This window comes from Eubalaena glacialis, chromosome 7 (assembly GCF_028564815.1).
Source record: "Eubalaena glacialis isolate mEubGla1 chromosome 7, mEubGla1.1.hap2.+ XY, whole genome shotgun sequence".
Taxonomy (NCBI): Eukaryota; Metazoa; Chordata; class Mammalia; order Artiodactyla; family Balaenidae; genus Eubalaena; species Eubalaena glacialis.
The window spans coordinates 120,768,766-120,779,995 of record NC_083722.1 but is presented as its reverse complement, the minus strand read 5'-3'; positions in this window follow the sequence as shown (position 1 = coordinate 120,779,995).

Sequence of the window (11,230 nt, the reverse complement as noted above, 5' to 3'; positions counted from 1 at the left end):
GGGTCTGCGTTTGCTCACCCAAGCCCACCAATCCTCTCAGCCCCAAGAGTGTCCAGCCTTATGTCTCATCCAGCTGTGGGTCTAGATATGGTCAATCCAGGTTGCATCAGAGCCCCTGAACGGATTTTGTAAGAATTTCTCTCTCTTTCACTGTCTTTGTTTTATGGGGGTTTTTTTTAAGTAATCTATTTTTATAATGGGGTTTAGCTGCTTTTCACTGCTGTGTTTATGCCGCTTTACACCCTCTTGATTCACTTCCAGAGAGAGATCAATACATAGGTTTTAAGACTCTTACTAGTCAGATGTATTGTTGGGCGGTGAATAGGGGCTGTTGAGTCCAGTTCACTGAGCAGGGAGTAGGTCTTGTCTATTACATATTTGGCTTGTGGAACGGTATCTGAGCTAATTTCAAACCCTTGTTTTATGCATCACCCCACCTCACCTTTCCCGTTAAGCAGCCATAGTGTGTTTTCTAAATGTGTGACTCTGTTCTGTTTTGTAATTCAGTTCAAGTGTAGCGATTTTGACATTCCCTCTCTCAGTGATATCTTAGGATAAGTGTCTTTTTCTCTGTGACTTTTTTCACTGAGAGTCATCGTACCTAAATCCACTCATCCTGCTGCTACTAGCCTTATGACATTGATTTCATGGCTGAGTGATATTCCATTGTGCCTAAGTACCACAACTTCTTTATCCATTTTTCGCTTTCCTGGGATATTGAAGGTGTACCGAAGTGGAGGTTCTTGGAAACAGAGCAGCCCTAAACTTTGGGGTGCCTGTGTCCTGTTGATTTTTAGGTTTCCCGATTTATACGCCCATGAGTGGAAGTGCCCTATGCTCTCTAAGCTGTGCTTATTACATGTTTCAGGACACACCGTACACTTCTCCAGAGTGGCTGTTGGCAATTTACAGCCCGCCCATCAGCGTAGCAAGGCTCCCATGTCTCCATGGCCTGTCCTGCATTTCTGGTTTTTACACTTTTTTCAGCATGGCCCTTTTGACCGATGGCAAGCGAGCCTTCTTTGTAGCGCTGATTTGCCTTTCCGGCTTGCCTGGTTGGCCAAAAAGGGCGTATGCGTTTTTCCCTGAATATATTCAGGGAAAAACGCATACGCCCTTTTTGGCCAAGGGCATCATTGTCAACGCTTTGCCGCTTTTCATGTGCTTTCAAGGCGAGTCGAGTCTGCCTCCTGAAACCTGTTTCCTGCAATTCTGCCTTGCTTTCCAATCCTCCTCGTTGCCTTCCCTCAATATATTTGTGGACGAGAGTTATCATTTATAACTCTGCAGGTTTGTGAGTTGCAGTGCCCCTGAGCTCCATTTGTCAACTGGCTTTTTTGGGAGCTGGCCGCCAAAGCGCAGGATTGCTTCAGGCCGTATTCTGGTTCCGGGGGGCAGGCTGAGCCTGTGGTTCATTCTTCTTCCTGATGGGAAAATAGAGTGACCTGTGCCTGTCCCAACACCTAGAGCTAGTCTCTCACTGGTTCCCCCTCTTCCCGTTCATCCTCAGGCCAAATTGCGACCTTTACGAAACAGGAGGTTAAAGGTGCTGATTCTCCAAGTAGGGAGATTGTTAGTCGAGCGGCTGGAATGGCGAACCCGAGCACAAGGAGAGGAGAAATGAGGTGCGTTTGAGAACCCTTTCCCGATCACACGGTGTACCATCTTCTGGGTTTCCCACGCATGTTTTCGATGTAGGAAGATGCCCTTGAACCTGGAGATTTGGGACCCACGGCATGGGTACCACGCAGTATGACTTTAAAGGGTCTGCGTTTGCTCACCCAAGCTCACCAATCCTCTCAGCCCCAAGAGTGTCCAGCCTTATGTCTCATCCAGCTGTGGGTCTAGATATGGTCAATCCAGGTTGCATCAGAGCCCCTGAAGGGATTTTGTAAGAATTTCTCTCTCTTTCACTGTCTTCGTTTCATGGGGTTTTTTTTTAAGTAATCTATTTTTATAATGGGGTTTAGCTGCTTTTCACTGCTGTGTTTATGCCGCTTTACACCCTCTTGATTCACTTCCAGAGAGAGATCAATACATAGGTTTTAAGACTCTTACTAGTCAGATGTATTCTTGGGCGGTGAATAGGGGCTGTTGAGTCCAGTTCACTGAGCAGGGAGTAGGTCTTGTCTATTACATATTTGGCTTGTGGAACGGTATCTGAGCTAATTTCAAACCCTTGTTTTATGCATCACCCCACCTCACCTTTCCCGTTAAGCAGCCATAGTGTGTTTTCTAAATGTGTGACTCTGTTCTGTTTTGTAATTCAGTTCAAGTGTAGCGATTTTGACATTCCCTCTCTCAGTGATATCTTAGGATAAGTGTCTTTTTCTCTGTGACTTTTTTCACTGAGAGTCATCGTACCTAAATCCACTCATCCTGCTGCTACTAGCCTTATGACATTGATTTCATGGCTGAGTGATATTCCATTGTGCCTAAGTACCACAACTTCTTTATCCATTTTTCGCTTTCCTGGGATATTGAAGGTGTACCGAAGTGGAGGTTCTTGGAAACAGAGCAGCCCTAAACTTTGGGGTGCCTGTGTCTTGTTGATTTTTAGGTTTCCCGATTTATACGCCCATGAGTGGAAGTGCCCTATGCTCTCTAAGCTGTGCTTATTACATGTTTCAGGACACACCGTACACTTCTCCAGAGTGGCTGTTGGCAATTTACAGCCCGCCCATCAGCGTAGCAAGGCTCCCATGTCTCCATGGCCTGTCCTGCATTTCTGGTTTTTACACTTTTTTCAGCATGGCCCTTTTGACCGATGGCAAGCGAGACTTCTTTGTAGCGCTGATTTGCCTTTCCGGCTTGCCTGGTTGGCCAAAAAGGGCGTATGCGTTTTTCCCTGAATATATTCAGGGAAAAAAGGATACGCCCTTTTTGGCCAAGGGCATCATTGTCAACGCTTTGCCGCTTTTCATGTGCTTTCAAGGCGAGTCGAGTCTGCCTCCTGAAACCTGTTTCCTGCAATTCTGCCTTGCTTTCCAATCCTCCTCGTTGCCTTCCCTCAATATATTTGTGGACGAGAGTTATCATTTATAACTCTGCAGGTTTGTGAGTTGCAGTGCCCCTGAGCTCCATTTGTCAACTGGCTTTTTTGGGAGCTGGCCGCCAAAGCGCAGGATTGCTTCAGGCCGTATTCTGGTTCCGGGGGGCAGGCTGAGCCTGTGGTTCATTCTTCTTCCTGATGGGAAAATAGAGTGACCTGTGCCTGTCCCAACACCTAGAGCTAGTCTCTCATTGGTTCCCCCTCTTCCCGTTCATCCTCAGGCCAAATTGCGACCTGTCCGAAACAGGAGGTTAAAGGTGCTGATTCTCCAAGTAGGGAGATTGTTAGTCGAGCGGCTGGAATGGCGAACCCGAGCACAAGGAGAGGAGAAATGAGGTGCGTTTGAGAAACCTTTCCCGATCACACGGCGTACCATCTTCTGGGTTTCCCACGCATGTTTTCGATGTAGGAAGATGCCCTTGAACCTGGAGATTTGGGACCCACGGCATGGGTACCACCCAGTATGACTTTAAAGGGTCTGCGTTTGCTCACCCAAGCTCACCAATCCTCTCAGCCCCAAGAGTGTCCAGCCTCATGTCTCATCCAGCTGTGGGTCTAGATATGGTCAATCCAGGTTGCATCAGAGCCCCTGAACGGATTTTGTAAGAATTTCTCTCTCTTTCACTGTCTTTGTTTTATGGGGTTTTTTTAAGTAATCTATTTTTATAATGGGGTTTACCTGCTTTCCACTGCTGTGTTTATGCTGCTTTACACCCTCTTGATTCACTTCCAGAGAGAGATCAATACATAGGTTTTAAGACTCTTACTAGTCAGATATATTCTTGGGCGGTGAATAGGGGCTGTTGAGTCCAGTTCACTGAGCAGGGAGTAGGTCTTGTCTATTACATATTTGGCTTGTGGAACGGTATCTGAGCTAATTTCAAACCCTTGTTTTATGCATCACCCCACCTCACCTTTCCCGTTAAGCAGCCATAGTGTGTTTTCTAAATGTGTGACTCTGTTCTGTTTTGTAATTCAGTTCAAGTGTAGCGATTTTGACATTCCCTCTCTCAGTGATATCTTAGGATAAGTGTCTTTTTCTCTGTGACTTTTTTCACTGAGAGTCATCGTACCTAAATCCACTCATCCTGCTGCTACTAGCCTTATGACATTGATTTCATGGCTGAGTGATATTCCATTGTGCCTAAGTACCACAACTTCTTTATCCATTTTTCGCTTTCCTGGGATATTGAAGGTGTGCCGAAGTGGAGGTTCTTGGAAACAGAGCAGCCCTAAACTTTGGGGTGCCTGTGTCTTGTTGATTTTTAGGTTTCCCGATTTATACGCCCATGAGTGGAAGTGCCCTATGCTCTCTAAGCTGTGCTTATTACATGTTTCAGGACACACCGTACACTTCTCCAGAGTGGCTGTTGGCAATTTACAGCCCGCCCATCAGCGTAGCAAGGCTCCCATGTCTCCATGGCCTGTCCTGCATTTCTGGTTTTTACACTTTTTTCAGCATGGCCCTTTTGACCGATGGCAAGCGAGCCTTCTTTGTAGCGCTGATTTGCCTTTCCGGCTTGCCGGGTTGCCCAAAAAGGGCGTATGCGTTTTTTCCTGAATATATTCAGGAAAAAACGCATACGCCCTTTTTGGCCAAGGGCATCATTGTCAACGCTTTGCCGCTTTTCATGTGCTTTCAAGGCGAGTCGAGTCTGCCTCCTGAAACCTGTTTCCTGCAATTCTGCCTTGCTTTCCAATCCTCCTCGTTGCCTTCCCTCAATATATTTGTGGACGAGAGTTATCATTTATAACTCTGCAGGTTTGTGAGTTGCAGTGCCCCTGAGCTCCATTTGTCAACTGGCTTTTTTGGGAGCTGGCCGCCAAAGCGCAGGATTGCTTCAGGCCGTATTCTGGTTCCGGGGGGCAGGCTGAGCCTGTGGTTCATTCTTCTTCCTGATGGGAAAATAGAGTGACCTGTGCCTGTCCCAACACCTAGAGCTAGTCTCTCATTGGTTCCCCCTCTTCCCGTTCATCCTCAGGCCAAATTGCGACCTGTCCGAAACAGGAGGTTAAAGGTGCTGATTCTCCAAGTAGGGAGATTGTTAGTCGAGCGGCTGGAATGGCGAACCCGAGCACAAGGAGAGGAGAAATGAGGTGCGTTTGAGAACCCTTTCCCGATCACACGGTGTACCATCTTCTGGGTTTCCCACGCATGTTTTCGATGTAGGAAGATGCCCTTGAACCTGGAGATTTGGGACCCACGGCATGGGTACCACGCAGTATGACTTTAAAGGGTCTGCGTTTGCTCACCCAAGCTCACCAATCCTCTCAGCCCCAAGAGTGTCCAGCCTCATGTCTCATCCAGCTGTGGGTCTAGATATGGTCAATCCAGGTTGCATCAGAGCCCCTGAACGGACTTTGTAAGAATTTCTCTCTCTTTCACTGTCTTTGTTTTATGGGGTTTTTTTTAAGTAATCTATTTTTATAATGGGGTTTAGCTGCTTTCCACTGCTGTGTTTATGCCGCTTTACACCCTCTTGATTCACTTCCAGAGAGAGATCAATACATAGGTTTTAAGACTCTTACTAGTCAGATATATTCTTGGGCGGTGAATAGGGGCTGTTGAGTCCAGTTCACTGAGCAGGGAGTAGGTCTTGTCTATTACATATTTGGCTTGTGGAACGGTATCTGAGCTAATTTCAAACCCTTGTTTTATGCATCACCCCACCTCACCTTTCCCGTTAAGCAGCCATAGTGTGTTTTCTAAATGTGTGACTCTGTTCTGTTTTGTAATTCAGTTCAAGTGTAGCGATTTTGACATTCCCTCTATCAGTGATATCTTAGGATAAGTGTCTTTTTCTCTGTGACTTATTTCACTGAGAGTCATCGTACCTAAATCCACTCATCCTGCTGCTACTAGCCTTATGACATTGATTTCATGGCTGAGTGATATTCCATTGTGCCTAAGTACCACAACTTCTTTATCCATTTTTCGCTTTCCTGGGATATTGAAGGTGTACCGAAGTGGAGGTTCTTGGAAACAGAGCAGCCCTAAACTTTGGGGTGCCTGTGTCTTGTTGATTTTTAGGTTTCCCGATTTATACGCCCATGAGTGGAAGTGCCCTATGCTCTCTAAGCTGTGCTTATTACATGTTTCAGGACACACCGTACACTTCTCCAGAGTGGCTGTTGGCAATTTACAGCCCGCCCATCAGCGTAGCAAGGCTCCCATGTCTCCATGGCCTGTCCTGCATTTCTGGTTTTTACACTTTTTTCAGCATGGCCCTTTTGACCGATGGCAAGCGAGACTTCTTTGTAGCGCTGATTTGCCTTTCCGGCTTGCCTGGTTGGCCAAAAAGGGCGTATGCGTTTTTCCCTGAATATATTCAGGGAAAAACGCATACGCCCTTTTTGGCCAAGGGCATCATTGTCAACGCTTTGCCGCTTTTCATGTGCTTTCAAGGCGAGTCGAGTCTGCCTCCTGAAACCTGTTTCCTGCAATTCTGCCTTGCTTTCCAATCCTCCTCGTTGCCTTCCCTCAATATATTTGTGGACGAGAGTTATCATTTATAACTCTGCAGGTTTGTGAGTTGCAGTGCCCCTGAGCTCCATTTGTCAACTGGCTTTTTTGGGAGCTGGCCGCCAAAGCGCAGGATTGCTTCAGGCCGTATTCTGGTTCCGGGGGGCAGGCTGAGCCTGTGGTTCATTCTTCTTCCTGATGGGAAAATAGAGTGACCTGTGCCTGTCCCAACACCTAGAGCTAGTCTCTCATTGGTTCCCCCTCTTCCCGTTCATCCTCAGGCCAAATTGCGACCTGTCCGAAACAGGAGGTTAAAGGTGCTGATTCTCCAAGTAGGGAGATTGTTAGTCGAGCGGCTGGAATGGCGAACCCGAGCAGAAGGAGAGGAGAGATGAGGTGCGTTTGAGAAACCTTTCCCGATCACACGGCGTACCATCTTCTGGGTTTCCCATGCATGTTTTCGATGTAGGAAGATGCCCTTGAACCTGGAGATTTGGGACCCACGGCATGGGTACCACGCAGTATGACTTTAAAGGGTCTGCGTTTGCTCACCCAAGCCCACCAATCCTCTCAGCCCCAAGAGTGTCCAGCCTTATGTCTCATCCAGCTGTGGGTCTAGATATGGTCAATCCAGGTTGCATCAGAGCCCCTGAACGGATTTTGTAAGAATTTCTCTCTCTTTCACTGTCTTTGTTTTATGGGGGTTTTTTTTAAGTAATCTATTTTTATAATGGGGTTTAGCTGCTTTTCACTGCTGTGTTTATGCCGCTTTACACCCTCTTGATTCACTTCCAGAGAGAGATCAATACATAGGTTTTAAGACTCTTACTAGTCAGATGTATTGTTGGGCGGTGAATAGGGGCTGTTGAGTCCAGTTCACTGAGCAGGGAGTAGGTCTTGTCTATTACATATTTGGCTTGTGGAACGGTATCTGAGCTAATTTCAAACCCTTGTTTTATGCATCACCCCACCTCACCTTTCCCGTTAAGCAGCCATAGTGTGTTTTCTAAATGTGTGACTCTGTTCTGTTTTGTAATTCAGTTCAAGTGTAGCGATTTTGACATTCCCTCTCTCAGTGATATCTTAGGATAAGTGTCTTTTTCTCTGTGACTTATTTCACTGAGAGTCATCGTACCTAAATCCACTCATCCTGCTGCTACTAGCCTTATGACATTGATTTCATGGTTGAGTGATATTCCATTGTGCCTAAGTACCACAACTTCTTTATCCATTTTTCGCTTTCCTGGGATATTGAAGGTGTACCGAAGTGGAGGTTCTTGGAAACAGAGCAGCCCTAAACTTTGGGGTGCCTGTGTCCTGTTGATTTTTAGGTTTCCCGATTTATACGCCCATGAGTGGAAGTGCCCTATGCTCTCTAAGCTGTGCTTATTACATGTTTCAGGACACACCGTACACTTCTCCAGAGTGGCTGTTGGCAATTTACAGCCCGCCCATCAGCGTAGCAAGGCTCCCATGTCTCCATGGCCTGTCCTGCATTTCTGGTTTTTACACTTTTTTCAGCATGGCCCTTTTGACCGATGGCAAGCGAGCCTTCTTTGTAGCGCTGATTTGCCTTTCCGGCTTGCCTGGTTGGCCAAAAAGGGCGTATGCGTTTTTCCCTGAATATATTCAGGGAAAAACGCATACGCCCTTTTTGGCCAAGGGCATCATTGTCAACGCTTTGCCGCTTTTCATGTGCTTTCAAGGCGAGTCGAGTCTGCCTCCTGAAACTTGTTTCCTGCAATTCTGCCTTGCTTTCCAATCCTCCTCGTTGCCTTCCCTCAATATATTTGTGGACGAGAGTTATCATTTATAACTCTGCAGGTTTGTGAGTTGCAGTGCCCCTGAGCTCCATTTGTCAACTCGCTTTTTTGGGAGCTGGCCGCCAAAGCGCAGGATTGCTTCAGGCCGTATTCTGGTTCCGGGGGGCAGGCTGAGCCTGTGGTTCATTCTTCTTCCTGATGGGAAAATAGAGTGACCTGTGCCTGTCCCAACACCTAGAGCTGGTCTCTCACTGGTTCCCCCTCTTCCCGTTCATCCTCAGGCCAAATTGCGACCTTTACGAAACAGGAGGTTAAAGGTGCTGATTCTCCAAGTAGGGAGATTGTTAGTCCAGCGGCTGGAATGGCGAACCCGAGCAGAAGGAGAGGAGAGATGAGGTGCGTTTGAGAAACCTTTCCCGATCACACGGCGTACCATCTTCTGGGTTTCCCATGCATGTTTTCGATGTAGGAAGATGCCCTTGAACCTGGAGATTTGGGACCCACGGCATGGGTACCACGCAGTATGACTTTAAAGGGTCTGCGTTTGCTCACCCAAGCCCACCAATCCTCTCAGCCCCAAGAGTGTCCAGCCTTATGTCTCATCCAGCTGTGGGTCTAGATATGGTCAATCCAGGTTGCATCAGAGCCCCTGAACGGATTTTGTAAGAATTTCTCTCTCTTTCACTGTCTTTGTTTTATGGGGTTTTTTTTTAAGTAATCTATTTTTATAATGGGGTTTAGCTGCTTTTCACTGCTGTGTTTATGCCGCTTTACACCCTCTTGATTCACTTCCAGAGAGAGATCAATACATAGGTTTTAAGACTCTTACTAGTCAGATGTATTCTTGGGCGGTGAATAGGGGCTGTTGAGTCCAGTTCACTGAGCAGGGAGTAGGTCTTGTCTATTACATATTTGGCTTGTGGAACGGTATCTGAGCTAATTTCAAACCCTTGTTTTATGCATCACCCCACCTCACCTTTCCCGTTAAGCAGCCATAGTGTGTTTTCTAAATGTGTGACTCTGTTCTGTTTTGTAATTCAGTTCAAGTGTAGCGACTTTGACATTCCCTCTCTCAGTGATATCTTAGGATAAGTGTCTTTTTCTCTGTGACTTATTTCACTGAGAGTCATCGTACCTAAATCCACTCATCCTGCTGCTACTAGCCTTATGACATTGATTTCATGGCTGAGTGATATTCCATTGTTCCTAAGTACCACAACTTCTTTATCCATTTTTCACTTTCCTGGGATATTGAAGGTGTGCCGAAGTGGAGGTTCTTGGAAACAGAGCAGCCCTAAACTTTGGGGTGCCTGTGTCCTGTTGATTTTTAGGTTTCCCGATTTAGACGCCCATGAGTGGAAGTGCCCTATGCTCTCTAAGCTGTGCTTATTACATGTTTCAGGACACACCGTACACTTCTCCAGAGTGGCTGTTGGCAATTTACAGCCCGCCCATCAGCGTAGCAAGGCTCCCATGTCTCCATGGCCTGTCCTGCATTTCTGGTTTTTACACTTTTTTCAGCATGGCCCTTTTGACCGATGGCAAGTGAGACTTCTTTGTAGCGCTGATTTGCCTTTCCGGCTTGCCTGGTTGGCCAAAAAGGGCGTATGCGTTTTTTCCTGAATATATTCAGGAAAAAACGCATACGCCCTTTTTGGCCAAGGGCATCATTGTCAACGCTTTGCCGCTTTTCATGTGCTTTCAAGGCGAGTCGAGTCTGCCTCCTGAAACCTGTTTCCTGCAATTCTGCCTTGCTTTCCAATCCTCCTCGTTGCCTTCCCTCAATATATTTGTGGACGAGAGTTATCATTTATAACTCTGCAGGTTTGTGAGTTGCAGTGCCCCTGAGCTCCATTTGTCAACTCGCTTTTTTGGGAGCTGGCCGCCAAAGCGCAGGATTGCTTCAGGCCGTATTCTGGTTCCGGGGGGCAGGCTGAGCCTGTGGTTCATTCTTCTTCCTGATGGGAAAATAGAGTGACCTGTGCCTGTCCCAACACCTAGAGCTAGTCTCTCATTGGTTCCCCCTCTTCCCGTTCATCCTCAGGCCAAATTGCGACCTGTCCGAAACAGGAGGTTAAAGGTGCTGATTCTCCAAGTAGGGAGATTGTTAGTCGAGCGGCTGGAATGGCGAACCCGAGCACAAGGAGAGGAGAAATGAGGTGCGTTTGAGAAACCTTTCCCGATCACACGGCGTACCATCTTCTGGGTTTCCCACGCATGTTTTCGATGTAGGAAGATGCCCTTGAACCTGGAGATTTGGGACCCACGGCATGGGTACCACGCAGTATGACTTTAAAGGGTCTGCGTTTGCTCACCCAAGCTCACCAATCCTCTCAGCCCCAAGAGTGTCCAGCCTTATGTCTCATCCAGCTGTGGGTCTAGATATGGTCAATCCAGGTTGCATCAGAGCCCCTGAAGGGATTTTGTAAGAATTTCTCTCTCTTTCACTGTCTTCGTTTTATGGGGTTTTTTTTAAGTAATCTCTTTTTATAATGGGGTTTAGCTGCTTTTCACTGCTGTGTTTATGCCGCTTTACACCCTCTTGATTCACTTCCAGAGAGAGATCAATACATAGGTTTTAAGACTCTTACTAGTCAGATGTATTCTTGGGCGGTGAATAGGGGCTGTTGAGTCCAGTTCACTGAGCAGGGAGTAGGTCTTGTCTATTACATATTTGGCTTGTGGAACGGTATCTGAGCTAATTTCAAACCCTTGTTTTATGCATCACCCCACCTCACCTTTCCCGTTAAGCAGCCATAGTGTGTTTTCTAAATGTGTGACTCTGTTCTGTTTTGTAATTCAGTTCAAGTGTAGCGATTTTGACATTCCCTCTCTCAGTGATATCTTAGGATAAGTGTCTTTTTCTCTGTGACTTATTTCACTGAGAGTCATCGTACCTAAATCCACTCATCCTGCTGCTACTAGCCTTATGACATTGATTTCATGGCTGAG